This window comes from Adiantum capillus-veneris, chromosome 22 (assembly GCF_014529385.1).
Source record: "Adiantum capillus-veneris isolate H3 chromosome 22, ASM1452938v2, whole genome shotgun sequence".
Taxonomy (NCBI): domain Eukaryota; kingdom Viridiplantae; phylum Streptophyta; class Polypodiopsida; order Polypodiales; family Pteridaceae; genus Adiantum; species Adiantum capillus-veneris.
In genome coordinates this window covers 142,708,124-142,725,254 of record NC_140952.1, presented here as the reverse complement: position 1 = coordinate 142,725,254, position 17,131 = coordinate 142,708,124, and the positions used below count along the sequence as shown (strand labels likewise).

The 17,131-nt window shown below is 40.1% G+C and overlaps 1 pseudogene; it reads left to right on the top strand.

Moving 5' to 3' along the window:
* Nucleotides 1–1,819: 1,819 nt before the first annotated feature.
* Nucleotides 1,820–2,510, top strand: LOC147430352 (uncharacterized; annotated as a pseudogene).
* Nucleotides 2,511–17,131: the final 14,621 nt, after the last annotated feature.

Sequence of the window (17,131 nt, the reverse complement as noted above, 5' to 3'; positions counted from 1 at the left end):
AAAATTGCTAATTTTTATCCAAAACTAATGAGAATGGAGAAATTTGATGCAAAATTGAGAATTCATAATGTGCTTTGCTGCTCCACGAATTTTTGCTGATTTTTTGGCTAATTTTAGTACTTTTTGGACATTTTTTAGTAATTTTTGAGTCTCAGTAATTGTTTTACATTTTTGCATTGTTTTCTATTTTTTTGAAAAGCAAAAAGTACACATACACCACACACAATCACACTTCACACACACACACACACACACACACACACACACACACACACACACACACACACACACACATTGTCACACCCTCACCCACCCTTCCACACACGCATGAACACCCACTACACACACCTTTAAGACAAAAAGACAAAAAAAAAAGCTCTCTCTCTCTCTCTCTCTCTCTCTCTCTCTCTCTCTCTCTCTCTCTCTCTCTCTCTCTCTCTCTCTCTCTCTCTCTCCTGCGTGCCAACGAGCCCATCCCCTTGTTCTCTCCCTCTGTAGCTCTGCGCACGGATAGCATGTGGCCCTACGCCATCTTCTTGGTTAACTTTAATTTCTTCTTTTGTAATGCTTTAATTTAGTCTAGTTTTCACTTTCATTTTGATATATTTTCATATCATTTCATTTTATTTTCTTTAAAATTTCATTAGGTTTCATTTTGTATTCATTTCATTTCAATTCATCTTAAACAAATAAAAGTTCAAAATGAAAATTTAAAAACCCAAAAAAGGGAAAAAAAAAGAGGGGAAATTTCCAATAAATCATTTTTAAAAAAGGAGTTTAAAAATACAAAAAAGGAAGAAAAAGACCTCAAAATTTCAAAAAAAAGGTGAATAAAAAATCTTAAAAAACAAAATATTCACAAAAAAAAACCAGAAAAGAAAAACTCAAATTATTTTTTTAAAATTCAAAAAATAGAAAATTCACATAAATTTTAAAAAACTCAAAAAAATCACAAATAATTCCAAAACAATCAGAAAAATTACTAAAAAATCGTAAAAATTTCGAAAAAATCATAAAAACATCAAAAAATTAGCAAAAAAATTTTGCATTTGATTTTCTAGCTTTCTTTTTTGAGCTTTTTACCTTTTTATTTTTGTTTTATTTCTTTCTTTTTTATTTTGCATTTGTTTGTTGTTTTTTGTAGATATTTTTATATTATTATTAATAATAAATAAATAAATAAATAAAGCATTTTTCTTCCTTGACTCTTCTCCTTGCATTACACACGCATCCTACACTCCGCGCATGCCTCGTTCACGTGCATTTACACACGATTAGAAACGTTCAATGTAGATACGGCCAGAGAGTCCGAGTTTGTCCGATTATGCCCGATTTACACCAGATTTTCCAAATTGCACGCATAGACTCTATTGGTACACAGATTTTGATTTTGATCTACGTTTGACGAATTGACCAAATTTAGGACTTGTTCACGACCATTTTTCCAGTTTGGCTTGAAATGATTGTAGATTCCACGAGAGATCACTTTTGACCCTGATTTGCTATAGAGACTCGTGTGTGGTCTTGATATTGTCCAGATTACGCTAGTTAGAGCCCAGTCACATGCGAGATCTCGACTTGGCTTGACTTTAGCATGTGGTCATACGCTTGCACACGATTAGAGACTGGTTTGATTTGTTGATTGATTTTTAACCGTGACATGGACCGAGAGATGATTTATAGAGCTTATTCAGACACAGTGACCCTAGATTAGCGCTTGGCTAGCCTTTGATTGCCAGATTTAACATAGAGCTATAGATTTTGGTGACCATGACCCCTAGCGGCTCTGCTTTAGTATTGTTACAGTTGGTAGGAGAGTATGACGGACTTTTATTCTATCATGATCAACCTATACATTGCTATCATAATATTGCTCTACACTATGTGAGGCTTCCACCTCATGACCATTCTACTCCTGCTTGCCAGATGTTGAGAGCCAGTGCACACCCTATGATGTGTGATCATCTCATAGATCCCATAGAGGTACTCTATCGAGTCCAAAGGATAGAATCGAGAGATGAGATTATAGCATCATCTCCTGAGGATAATATCAACACACGATCCCATCCAGTGACCGTTCAATTACAACGGAAGCATGATAATATGTTATGTGCTGATGAGTACGATCCATGTATTCTAAAGAGTCACGGATGCCTGTCCTGGATCCTCAGGTAGATTTAATTGGTACATCCATGGGTAGTAGGACCTACATCATTCTTGATGGTTGGAGCACATACACGATGATTTTTGGCCTTCCATATAGAATTACCCCTAGCTCTAGATCACCTATTCCTAGTGCCATCACAGAGCTAGAGCCAGTGTCTACTCACACAATGAGATCACCATGTAGAGCACCTCTAGGATTCCCACCTAGACCCATTGTGCCACATGACACCATAGACGATTCTAGATCTAGGTTGAGACCCAAGATTGACACGTCTCTTGAGCAGTTATCATTGCGAGATCTATGGACGGAGACTACGATAATCTTGAGACCACAATCCTCATAGACACCATCCAAAGTCACCCTTGACACGACAAAGTGCCACACAACTAATTATACCAAGAGTAGAGCTACCACGAGCTACTGAGATGAGAGAACTTGATACATGACCCATTGAGCCACCATGGACGACGCCACCACATTGTGTATCCATGAGAGAGCATCCATGTCCCTTGATGACAACGCCTACCATGCATTTTCTTACAAAGGCTATTGCAACCACACCAAGTTTTAGAGACATTCCACGATCACACGACCATGATAGAGTTGTGTCACACAAGATTACAGCTTTGATGAGAGACATGAGTCCTACGACGAGCAATGAGCTCCATAGACTAGCTATTTTGTTAGCCATAGATAGACCCATGCTCATCTTATGTGGTGAGCAAAGAGGATTACGTATATTTCATAATCTGAGCCGGACGAGTTTCTTTCAGAAACTCAAGGGCTTAGTTCAAGATACTCCCACACGTCAGCTACTGCGAGTTACACCTAGGCTAGGACTGCCACGATACTTCAAAGATGAGTATTCCACAATGTTCTTATCGATGCTTGAGATAGACTTACAAAACATAGAGCCTCTATCTGATGGCGAGTCCCTAGATACACATACTCATCCTACATTGATAGAGTTGCATAGACTTGAGCATACCTAGACATATGTTGATGATTGTGGATGTAGGTATATGCGAGAGTCTAGCACATGAGTCACATGCAAGTGTGAATGCCATGCTATTGTTTGATTGACATCCTCAAGGGCGAGTATATAGAGGCACTAATCACACCATCTATTTGTTGATTGCAAGATTGCAATATACACCACGACCACCGCTAGACCCAACATGCTATAGAGCTAGAATATGTACGACAGGTCCCACCCAGTCAGGTCATCGATCATCTCCTAGATCGATGAGTGATTGTGTTCCTTTGAGAGGGATTCCTAGGACTATGCCACCAGATGTAGATCTAGAGCCTAGCCTACCACAAAGTGAGCCTCATCATTATGAGACTGACCCCATAGAGTCAATAGATGTTGCTCATCACATTGCTGTGCTACATAGTGACACACCATCAAGTGATTCACCTACAAAGCAGCCACATCATACATATGTTTCCATAGAGTCGTCCGTTCTTGCAGAGACACGACCACATTCTCTGATCATAGAGAATACGCATACAACTTGTGAAACATTGTTACATCAGGTTTCTATAGACCACGTTGACAAGACCACTGTAGAGGCCACACCACAATTATAATAGCCATTAGAGCCTATTTTGGACCCTACACCCCAATGTAGTTCTACTTTAGCAAGGCACATGCGGGATGCTAGCCATAGCTCAACTCATAGAGCTTTCCATAGGACTAGATAGGTTTATGTTCTCAGTAGAGAGCTTCATGATAGATGTTTGTCTAGTGATGACACACTTGTGTGGATAGCAAGTCATAGCGCACATGAGGGTGCACCACAGGGATGGATAGCTTCTAGATAGTCACTAGAGGCATATGGATTTAATGAGGGACATAGATAGGTTTGGGTTCCTAGAGGTCGGATAGTAGCACACTCCATCATTAGCACTCATAGATCTTTTACACTTCCTATAGTAGATACATTACAACAGATGTTTCTAGTGGAGGGACCACAACAGGATACGAGGCGTTCACAATGATGGCAATGGCCATCTACTACAAGACGGTCTAGACCTAGAGTTAGCCCAGCTAGACAATCGCGACCACATGTGAAGGAAGCTCAACAGACTTTTGTTGAGATACCGTGGACATTGAAGATCTAGCTATTACCGAAGAGCCGACCACCTATCACACCATATGTTGACACAAGCCATAACTCATGCTATTGACTTAGAGTTAGGCTAGTGTCATTCATTGAGGGATCTTGAGTCACATAGTTCATTGACCATATGGTCACAAATTGATGTCATCCGTAGACCCTTTACTAGTGCTTCAGATTCTACCACTGACATGGAGCTAGGTGCTAGCCAACCAATGACTATTATTGACAGAGAGCTTTCATGTGTTCATTTGGTAAGCATACAAATTGATGAGGGCATGAACATCATTGTACTATCACATTTAAGTCGACTACTCCCAATGTTGGTGTTGGGTTCTTGTTGCATCCTTTAATAGTCTCTATTCCTGCTGTCAAAGATTGACTTGTTTCTTTCTTGTACGTGGAATAACTGATTGCATTTATCCGAGCTTTTGTATCGACCAATGCATTTATGCTATGATTGTTCAATTGTACTTTGATGCGAAGGTCCATTCCATCTAACCGTTCATCATTTGTTGACACTGTTGCATCTTTCTGCAATTCCCATAGTCGGTCATCTAGTTCCAGAGTTTTGATGGGAATAGATATTTGTTGATTTTTGAGAGAAGCTTTTCTTTTGAGTACTCAAAGATGAGCTTCTTCTTCGGCTGCATGCATTCTTTCTAGCAATTCATTGGTAAGTGGCAAATCGTACTTCTTCAAACGGCATCCACTAATCCAATTATGTTAGAAAATAAGACGTAGCTAAACTTGATTTTTGAGTAGATAACTTAATGGAGAGAGATAGATTTCACACACAAGAGATTATAGAGTAGAGAGAGAGAGAGAGAGTACACACGATATACGTGGTTCACCCAATGTGGGCTATGTCCACGGGAAAGCAGCCACTCAATGGCTTTAGTACTTCAAAACAAGAAGTAGTTTACAAAGGGATTATACCCTTAATGGAGCTCCCGTCTTGCTTCACTCTCACCACCTCACACTCACCTTGTTGCATCAACTTCACACTCTGAAATGTGTGTAGAAATGGCCTCCTTTTATAGGCCAAAAGGGCTGCCCTCTCTTATGAGAGACAGCCATGTGTAGCCGCCCTTGTGCGAATAAGTCCAAATCGGACCCTCCAATCCGCCCATGTGTGGCTGCCCTTGAGAAGATCAAGTCCGCTTTTGAATTCGGCCACCGGCCATTGACTTCCGACCACCGACGATCGGCCATTGACTACCGGCCAACCGACCGGTTGTTTTCCGACCACTTTCCGGCCACCGTCTAGCCATAATATTCTGGCGAAAAAGAATATTCCGGCAAAAAAAAAGTTTCCCTGATTCTTGTCCGTGAAAATTTTTGGTTTCCGGTGAGTGATTTTCCTTCACGCACGATGGCTTCTGCTCATAATGGGGGCCTTACAAATGCACGCTTTTACCACAGAAAATTACAAGGGTAAATCAGGCTCCATACTTAACAATCTCCCACTTGGAGACTGATCTCCAAACCAAACCTATGACTGCTTTCCATTCTGGCTTCTTATCCTTGAATGCCGATTGAAGATGAGCAAAAGCTCAACTTCTCCTTGTTGACCACCTTTGTAAACATGTCTGCAGGATTTTCACTTGTATGCACCTTTCCTAGCTTTAGCTGTCCCTCTTCCAAAAGAGTGCGTATGAAGTGATATCTCACCTCAATGTGCTTTGTCCTTGAATGAAAGGCTGAGTTCTTCGCAAGATGGATAGCGCTTTGGCTATCACTATACAAGACACAATTGTCTTGTTTGAATCCAAGCTCTTCTAAGAATCTGTGAAGCCACAGAATTTCTTTGCTTGCCTCCGTCATTGCTACATACTCTGCTTCCGTGGTAGAAAGTGAAACCACTTTCTGCAGCTTTGAAGCCCAGCTTACTGCTGTGCCTCCAACCGTGAACACATAGCCAGTAGTGCTCCTTCGAGTATCTTTGTCACCTGCCATATCTGCATCAGTATACCCTTCTAGAAAAATATCAGTTCCTCCAAAATACAAAGCATTTGTTGTTGTCCCTTTTAGATACCTAAGTATCCACTTCACAGCTTGCCAATGCTGTTTACCTGGGTTGTCCATGAACCTACTCACAACTCCCACTGCATGTGCAATGTCTGGCCTTGTCTAGACCATAGCATACATTAGAGAACCTACCGCTGCAGCATATGAAACTTTAGACATATAGGCTATCTCCTCTTGTGTCTTCGGACACATCTCCTTTGTTAGTTTAAAATGACCAGCCAAAGGTGTAGAAACTGGTTTTGCATTTCGCATTGCAAACCTTTCTAGTACCTTCTTGATGTAATCTTCTTGAGATAGCTTTATTGTCTTCTTTGTCCTGTCCCTTGATATTTTCATACCAAGTATCCTCTTTGCAGCACCTAAATCTTTCATTGAAAAAGATTTGGACAGCTCCTCTTTTAGGTCTTTGATGTCCTGCATGTTAGCACTTGCAATCAACATGTCATCAACATACAACATTAGGATGATGAATTTCCCATCTCCCAAATTCTTCGTGTAGACGCAGTGATCCGAGTTGCATCTTGTGAATCCATGATCCAACATCCATCGATCAAACTTCAAGTACCATTGTCTTTATGCTTGCTTTAAACCATACAAGCACTTCTTTAATCTGCAAACCATTTTCACCTTACCTTTTACTTCATACCCCTTTGGTTGAAGCATGTAGATTTCCTCCTTTAAGTCACCGTGAGGGAATGCCGTATTTACATCCATTTGCTCGAGATTTAAATCATGAGCAGCCACAAGGCTTAAGACAAGCCCAATTGAGTTCATTTTTACAACAGGAGAAAATATTTCATTAAAGTCAATACCTTTCTTTTGAGAAAACCCTTTTACCACAAGACTAGACTTGTACCTTTTCTTCCCACCTTCTTCTTCCTTCAGCTTGTACACCCATTTGTTTTGAAGTGCCCGCTTACCTTTAGGCAGCTCAACCAACTCCCATGTTTGGTTGCAATGTAGTGAGTCCATCTCCACTTGCATGCTCTTCGTCCATTGTTCTTTGGATTCATGTTGCATAGCTTCTTCGTATGATTCCGGCTCTCCAGAATCTGAGATCAAGAGATGGTTGAAGGAAGGAACAAACCTTTCTGGAGATCTACTTGCTCTTGTAGATCTTCGGGGAATAGGTTGAGGCTCCTCATTTGGTTGACGTTGTTGCACATTGTCACCGTTTGCAGTCCTTGAGTCTTCACCGTCCTCAAGCTCCATGTACTCATCACCTGTTTCTTTTGTTTTTTTTTCTTTCCAAGTAATCTTTGTACATATTTTGTTCGTTAAAAATTACATCCCTACTCCTTAAGATTTTACCATCTTCAGGATTCCATAGGCGATACCCAAAGTCTCCTTCTCCATAGCCAATGAAGAAACACTTTTTGGACTTTGCATCTAGCTTTGATCTTAGGCTTCTATCTATGTGCATGAAATCCTCACACCCAAACACTTTGAGAAATGCATAATTCACCGGTTTACCTGTCCATGCCTCTTCTGGAACTCCCCCATCCAATGCCGTTGAGGGTGACCGATTGATTAAGTACACAGACGTACTTACAGCTTCCGCCCAAAGCTCAAGCGGTAGGCCTGCATGTAGCCGCATGCTTCCTGCTCGTTCCATGATTGTCCTGTTCATCCTTTCCAAAATCCCATTTTGTTGAGGTGTCCTTGGGGTTGTCCTTTGCCTCCGAATGCCATTGCTAGCACAAAAGCTTTCAAAAGCTTGGCTGCAATATTCGCCTCCATTGTCGGATCTGAGGCATTTAACCTTGGTACCTGTTTCATTTTCCACAAAGGCTTTCCACCTTTGAAATATGGAAAATACATCGGATTTATTCTTCATGACATAAACCCATGTTTTTCTACTCGCATCGTCTATGAATGTTACATAGTACAATGAGCCACCAAGTGATGGTGTACTTGCAGGACCCCAAACATAAGAATGAACCAACTCAAGTTTTTTATTTTTTCTTTGATTTCCTGATTTTTGAAATTTTACCCTCTTTTGTTTACCATAAACACAATCTTCACAGAACTCTAAGTCCACTTCTTTCAAACCTGGTAGAAGCTTCTTTGTTTGAAGGATTTGCATTCCTTTGGCACTCATATGCCCAAGTCGGTAGTGCCACACCGCACTGTCAACTTCTATAGTTGTTGCACAAGCTGAAGGTTGCGTGCTAACAGTACACAAGTAAAGTGTACCGACTTTTTCTCCCTTGGCAACCACCAAAGATCCCTTTGAGATCTTCCACCGTTTGTTTCAGAATGCAATGTTGTGACCTTCATCGTCCAATTGTCCTATAGAGATCAAATTTTTGCGAAGAGAAGGAACATGCCTAACATCTTTAAGCTTCCATTCATTTCCGTTAGCAGTTTTGACAGAAACTGTACCTTTGCCGACAATCTCACAAGCTTCATCATCTCCCAAGTATACATACCCAAAATTACCTTTGGTGTAGTCTTGGAAATGTTGCTTGTGTGGTGTCGCATGGAATGAAGCCCCGGAATCTACTATCCAGGAATTGGACACATTGTCTAATGAGAGAATTAGAGCATCTTGCTCTACTTTACCTGCCACATTGGCCTCCGATGTTGGCTTGTTGTCTTGAGACTCTGTCTCCTTCTTCTTCTTGGACCAGCAATCCTTCTTGACGTGGCCCTTCTTGCCGCAGTTCCAACATTCAAGAACTGACTTTGTGCGTGACTTGCTCCGCCTTGAGCGATCACGACCCTTTTGGTTTTTGAACCTCTCCTTAGGCCTTCCTCTTGTTTCCACTGATAGTGCAGCACTTGATGATTCTCCTGTGCTTCTCCTTCGCATTTCCTCGCTTAGGAGAACACTCACAACATCATCAAACTTAAGAGTATTTGTGCCAGAGATAGAATTACTTACAGCCATCACAAGGCTGTCCCAACTATCCGGTAGAGATGATAGTATAAGGAGAGCTCGCACTTCGTCATCGAAATTGATTTTCACTGATCGAAGTTGACTTATGTTTGTGTTAAAGTCATTTAGGTGTTCTGCAACTGAACCATTCTCTGCCATCTTTAGACTGAACAAGTGCTTCATAAGAAATACCTTATTGGATGCCGATGGTTTCTCGTAGAAGTCGTCAAGTGACTTCATCAAGTCCTCCGTGGTCTTCATCTCCAAAACATTGAAGGCCACTGTTGATGCCAAGCTTAACCGGATTGTTCCCAGTGCCTTTTGATCAAGGACAATCCATGCTTCATCTGCCATTGTTGCGGGCTTCTTTGCAAGACCGCCTAGTGGCAAATAGAGGTCCTTCTGGTAGAGATAGTTTTCAATCTGCATCTTCCAATGTTGGTAGTTTTTGCCGTTGAACTTCTCAATCTTGAGCTTCCCTTCCTCCGCCATAACTCCCACTCAATTCAAGGAATCCTTTCCTTGAGATAATTTAGCTACGAGCAAACCTTGCTCTGATACCAGTTGTTAGAAAATAAGACGTAGCTAAACTTGATTTTTGAGTAGATAACTTAATGGAGAGAGATAGATTTCACACACAAGAGATTATAGAGTAGAGAGAGAGAGAGAGAGAGTACACACGATATACGTGGTTCACCCAATGTGGGCTACGTCCACGGGAAAGCAGCCACTCAATGGCTTTAGTACTTCAAAACAAGAAGTAGTTTACAAAGGGATTATACCCTTAATGGAGCTCCCGCCTTGCTTCACTCTCACCACCTCACACTCACCTTGTTGCATCAACTTCACACTCTGAAATGTGTGTAGAAATGGCCTCCTTTTATAGGCCAAAAGGGCTGCCCTCTCTTATGAGAGACAGCCATGTGTAGCCGCCCTTGTGCGAATAAGTCCAAATCGGACCCTCCAATCTGCCCATGTGTAGCCGGCTGCCCTTGAGAAGACAAGTCCGCTTTGAATTCGGAGACCGGCCATTGAATTCGGCCACCGGCCACCGGCCATTGACTTCCGACCACCGGCCATCGGCCATTGACTACCGGCCACCGGCCAACCGACCGGTTGTTTTCCGACCACTTTCCGGCCGCCGCCCGGCCATAATATTCCGGCCCAAAAAAAAAAGTCCCCCCCCCCCCCCCCCCCCGGGAAGCATCTAAAGTTGCCCCTGATTCTTGTCCATGAAAATTTTTGGTTTCCGGTGAGTGATTTTCCTTCACACACGATGGCTTCTCTTCATAATGGGGGCCTTACAAATGTGCGCTTTTACCACAGAAAATTACAAGGGTAAATCAGGCTCCATACTTAACAAATTAGCCATTGGTTCACCATCTAGGGTGGACAACTTAACTTCTCCACTTGGAGATACATCTTCAATGATAAACGGTCCGTTTTTCTTTTTCTTAAACTTGGGAATGTGTTGCTTAAGAGAATAGACTAAAACTAAGTCCCCTTTTTTGAAGATTTTTGTTATTAGATGGGAATCAAAAAATTGTTTTTGTTTCCACTTTTGTGCATATACAACAGTTAGCCTTTGCTCATCAAGCTTTTCCAAATCTTCAAGTCTCTCTGACAATTCGTGTCTAGTCCACTCAAGATCCTTAGCTACCTTAAGTGTCGGTAATAGAAATTCTATCGGTAGTATGGAATCAAAACCATAAACAAGGTTAAAGGGTGTAGCATTTAAAGCTGTTTTGAATGAAACTCAATAAGCCCATAGAGAAGCATGGAGATTCATTTCCCAATTTGTCCTTCCTGAACTAATTACTTTAGTCAATATCGAGCTAAGTATTTTATTCATATGCTCAGCTTGTCCATTTGCTTATGGGTGATAGGGAGCCGATTTGTTATGAATGACCATAAATTCATTAAGCAAATACTTGATTACCTCATTGAGGAAATCAGTTTCCCTATCACTGACAATTTCTATTGGCAGTCCATATCTTGTGAACACATACTCATATAGAATGCGGCAGTGGTTCTGGCATCATTCTTTTGAGTTGCTTTAGCCTTAGCCCACTTCCTCAAATAGTCCATAGCCATAATGATATATTGAGCTTGGGTTCTATAAGCAGGTGGCTATATTGGCCCAACAAAGTCTATACCCCATTTTGCAAAAGCTCTAGCCCCCCATCATTGGTCTTAGAGGCATGCAATCTACACGGGTTTGTATTTTTGCTCGTTGACATGTATCACACCTTTGAACATATTCCTTGCCATCTACAAAAAGTGTTGGCCACCATATGCCTGTCATTAAGATTGCCCTTGTGGTGGTCTCACTAGAGAAGTGACCTCCAGCTAATCCAGCATGTTCTTGTTCTATAATGGGAATATATTCGTCTTCATTTGCACAAAAACGCAAATGTTGATTCTTACCTCTCCGATACAGTTGGTTTCCAATAAGAGCATAGTCTCTTGCTTTCATTTCAATTGCTCTTTGAAGGTGTTTACTCATATCCTCAGGAAATATGCGGCTTGATAAGTAAGTAACTAGATAGTTACTCCACTTAGGAACAAGTGATATTTCAAACAATGTCACATGAGGTATGGGTGTTTGTTTTTGACATTGAGGACAATTTTTCACAAAATAATGAACATCACTCCTCATAGTTGGCCAAAATACTCCAAGTCTCAAGATCTGTTGCATAGTTTGGTCTTCCACAAAGTGAAATTCTACTATGGTAATATGTGCTTGACTCAGGTATTGGGGTTTTCTCCTCAGAATGAATGCATAAAAGAAATATTCCATCTCGATTTCTTTTGTACAACCTTCTAGCTAGTAATTGATACATAGCCGATTGCTCAATTAATCCGATTGTAATAGGAAGTGGTATTTGCAAATCCACTTGAGCTATGATCATCAAGGATACCATATTTTTTTACCATCGAGGACCAACGGAGAGCAAATATTCATCTAGTAGATCATCGTCTACTCCCTTAGGGTGGTTCTCCTTAAACAATCCTTGACAAATGATTTGCTCTTCGATGAGTGGTGCCCTTTTTCACAACTACAGTGAAATAAAATTCCAAAAGAATGATGAACCATCTCACTATTCTTCCTGTGTTGCATGGCTTCTTGACCAAGTACAATAAGGCTTGGTGGTCCACAAAGAACACAAATTTGTTAGCTAATAGGTAATGTCTATACTTTTTCACCGCATAGATTATTCCTAGTCCTTCCCTTTTGGTGGTGATGTAGTTTTTCTCTGTCATATTCAACTATCAGCTAGCATAAGAAATAGGAAAATCAATTTTTTATGTCTCCTAGTTGAGCTAGGATACACCCGGTGGCAAAATTGGAAGCATCTACATGTATGTGAAATATCTTATTCCAATCTGGTGCTTTCAATATTGGAGTTGAAGTGAGAGGTTGCTTAAGCTTCATGAAGGATTCTTCACACTCATCAGTCCATTCAAAGTGTGTGATCAAACTAAACATGGGTTTTGCAATTATAGCATACATGTAAATGAATCGTCTGTAATATCCACAATGTCCCATGAAGGCTTAAACCCCCTTGATTTTTGTCAGTCTAGGCAAATCAACAATAACATGAATTTTATCCATATCAGTAGCTATGCCATTTTTAGACACTATATGTCAAGAATTTTTACTTGTTTACCCATAAATGTGCAATTTTCAGGATTTAAGCAAATCCTATAAAGTCTACAATTTTCGAATACCTTTTTGAGGTGTTCAAAATGATCAGCCCGGATTGATGAATGTACACATAGATCATCCATATATACTTCCAAGAAATTTCAAAGATATTCTTCAAAGCATGGCTCATTAATCTTTGAAAGGTGACAGGAGCATTAGTAACCCAAAAGGCATAACCCAATAGGCAAAAATACCCCATTCAATTGCAAAGGCAGTTTTATGATGATCTTTGGGGTCAACCAAAAGTTGATTGTATCCCGAAAAGCCATCTAAAAAGATGTAAGCTTCTTTTCCTGCAACTCATTCTAAAACATGCTCAGTGATTGGAAGAGGAAAGTTGTCTCTAATGGTAGCTGCATTCACTTTCTTGATATTGACGCACACTCGTAATTTTTCTTGGGTACTACCACAATTGGAGACATCCAATCTGTGTGTTCAATTTCATAAATGAATTTAGCTTCCTTTAGCTTTTCAATCTCTTCCTTGATCTTCCTGGAAAATGTCTCATTATATGTGTATGGCCTTTGCCTACTTGGTTTCGCATCATCTCTCATAGGTATGGTATGTTGACAGATTTCTGATCAACACCCTTGAGATCCTTATAAGACCAAGCAAAGATATCTCGGTGTTCTTTCAATAAGCTTAACGAAAGCTCTTCTTCTTCTTTCGTCAGGTCATTTGCAATGTAGGCAGGTCTAGGCTCTTCTCTTGGTCTGGCCAGATCTATCTTTTTTGCATTTTCAAGTCCTTTGTAGGACTCGCCCTATTTTTGTAGTTGCCTAACAGGTTGTTCGACTATGATTTTTCAATCTTGGAGAGTATATTTCTTGTAATGGGATGGAACACTTATTACATCTTTACCATCCTCCTCAGTGGTTTTCATTTCAGTTGTATATATCTCCTTTAGAGCTTTTTTCAACTCTTTATATTTCTTTCTTCATTCAACTCGTGTCATGGTTGAATTTATAGGTCTAGCTTTCAAGTTTCTTGTGTTTCTTTTTCTTCTATACCATTTCTGTCTTCTCGATTTCTAGTTTGGAAAGCTGAAAAACTTGTTCTCCCCTCCTTTCATGAATAGTTTAGCTCTCACATGTTCTTTTTTTGACCCCAAATTATCTGTGATAGCTGAATGTTCTTCTAACTCATCTGCTGCATCATAGTAAAGGTCTGAAAAGACTTGTTGAGCTTTCATCAAATCCTTGGATTTTTGAATTTCGTCTTCAACGTAAAAAGTTGAGATCAATTGGATGGGACTCATGTCATAGCCATCCTCATTGCAAAATTGAGTAGGTATAGATGTATTTACACAAACATCCATTATTGCTAAAATTTGAGTCCACTCAAATGGCTCAAACAAATGCTCCGAAAAGGGTTCAGGTACATAGGCTTCATCTGTGCAATCCCTTTCTAAGATACATTCTTCTCTTTTTAAGCTCCCGTTTTTTTAGGCTCCACACCTCCAAATAGGTGTGTCTTTGTTCAACCAAGATGGAAGCTTAGTTTCAGTCCAAGAGACTGAATCAAATTCTTGTATGGGTGTTTTCATGAATCTCTATAAGTGTGATATTTAAGATTAACCCTTGTTATTGATCCCACTTGCTTCAAGTACAGATAATTGTTTTCCCAATCTTAGATGAGTTGTACTTGTCCCATGAAAGGTCTTCCCAATATGATTTCGTAATTGAGTTTCTTTCCAAAGTCTACTATGGAAAAAGTGTGTTGATATTCAATCCCACAAGAATTAACTATCACCTTTTCAAGCAATCTTAAGGTTATTTCAATGTGTTCATCATCCAATTGCAATTTCATTCGAGTTGTCTAATGGTTGGTTTCCATGATTACCATACTGCTTTTGTGGCTATGGCTATGCCTGCCCCACTATCCAGTATTGCCATGGTTTTTGTATCATTATATCTCACTGGAAGGGTTATGTTTCCTTCTTCCCCTTCATGGTATTCTTCGACTTTGTTCATTGGAACGGATCTAATCTCTTGTTATCCAATTCGTGTTTCAATTTTTCCAAAGTCCTTGCAATTAGCCCTGTTATCCCCACCTTCTCTAGAGTTTTCTGTAGATCATTCCATAAATATGGTCTAATTTTTAAGAGTTCTCCTAAAGTAAAAGTGCATTGAATGGGTGTAGACATGATTGAATGGATGTTGTCTACTTCTAGGGTCTATTCTACTCTTTTACCTAAGTGGTTTTACACACTATGGATTTGTCTTTGTTATCTCCCAAGTAAGAGAGTGGTGTTTTCAAAGTCGATGATTTAGACACTCCTGAATCTTAAGATCCACAATCCCCATACAAGGATTGTACATCCATGTTCATATCAGGAGGTAGGTTGTCTAACCAAACTTCCTCTATTGGAGCTGACTTCAGAGTTAGGCTCTTATCATTAATCTCTCTAATTTTTTTTCATAAGTGTCCTGGCCAGTCTTCTTCTATGAATGGAATTCCATCTAAGGCATCTTCGTTGTTGCACACTATAAGTTCTGGCTCTTTTGTTTCAATGTGGGGTTCTACCACCACTTTGGATTTTTCTTTATTGGTTCCTAGCACAAGCTCTTCAGGTTTTGTCGTACTCTTGAGCTTGGATTTTTGCTTTTCTAGCATCTCTTGAGTAATTCTTACCAAATTTTGATAAGCTTCAAGCTTAGCTGCTTCCATGTTTGGAGAACAATAGTTTTTCCATTTGTTTTCCATGTTTTGGCCTGCTTTAAGTCCCGCTTGGTAAGCTTCCAAGTTTGCATTAATTGCCTCAAACATTTTGTCAACCAAAATTGATCCTCCAGATTTCACAATGGTTCCCTTGATTTCACTTCCAGTTTCTTTCACCTTTCCTGGAATAGTTTCTTTACTTTCTCCTCGATTTCAGCCCGTTGTTTGTGTTTCCTCATCTCATACCTTTTGCTTCTGCTTCTTTTGGTCTTTTGAAAGAAAATTTTTGTAATCTCCGAATCATCAAAGGAGTTATGTTTCTTTTTCTTAGCCTGGACTTTGGTGATTATCTTGATTGGAACAATTGGTTCACTCTCATATGAGCTGCTAGATATCACTTGGACTATGTTCACTATTGTTTTATCCTTGTTTAAAGGATTTTTTGGACAATCTTCCGGGAAGTGTCCTCCCTTTCTGCAACATTGTATGCAATAAGCTTCAACTGGCTTGAGATTCTTGTCAGGCTCTGGGCATTCATTTTTCTAATGATCATCTGCACCACAGTTATGATAGTTTCCAGTTCTTGGCTTAATCATGGGTCTTACCATAGGAGGTCTAACACCTTGATTAGCTACATAGTACATCGGTTCAAGCTCTGAAGTAGTATAAGTCATAGGGTCTTCCATTGGTGGTGGATGTGAATTATACCAATCTCCTTCTACATGAGTGTAGATAGACTAGGCTCAGCATAGGGTGTAATAGGCACTAGTGCTTGTTCATCTATGACTCCCTCTGGATGCATGTACTTTACAAGCACTGCATTATGTCCAGGATATGGAGGTTGTTGACCCAACACAGACAGAGGTCTTTCCATACCCATCGGTGGTCTTTGAGCTGGGGCCATATTAGGCTGATATTTGTACATGGGTTGTCCTTGTGGCCTCATAGGCACGTATTGAACATTCCCATCATATTTTGGTCGATAATAGCACTCATTGGTCTCACGGTTGGTCCATTTTCCCTGGATTGCATACCATTTTTGCGGCCTAATTGGTTGTCCCTGTTGAGGAATCCCTTGCTCTGGTCCCCTCATAGGTGCTTTTTGCATGTTATTCATCATGTCATTCATCCTTTTGAGCATGTCTTCTATGGTTGAAAGTGGTGCTGCAACAACCATTCCTAATTGTGTTGGTTTGGTGGATGCTATTTTCTCGCTTTGGTTATCCATAGGGACATCTTATTCATTTAATTTATCACAATTGTCTCATAAGTCAATAGCATCTGAAACACACTCTTCTAGAATCATATGCTTCTTGCTATACAATATAGCTTGAAGTTCCTTGTTTAGCAGTCCCTCTAGAAACAATGATACTAGTATTTCTTCTGCAGGGATCTCTAGCTCTGGGCATCTTGCAATGTATTGCTTCATTCTAGTTGCTTAAAACAAAAACAAGGTAAGTCTGTTAGGGATTGTGCAACTAGAATGAAGCAATACATTGTAAGATTCACCCTGTTTTGGAACATGCAGCTACAAAGCCTTGAGCTAATGTATTCAAGTC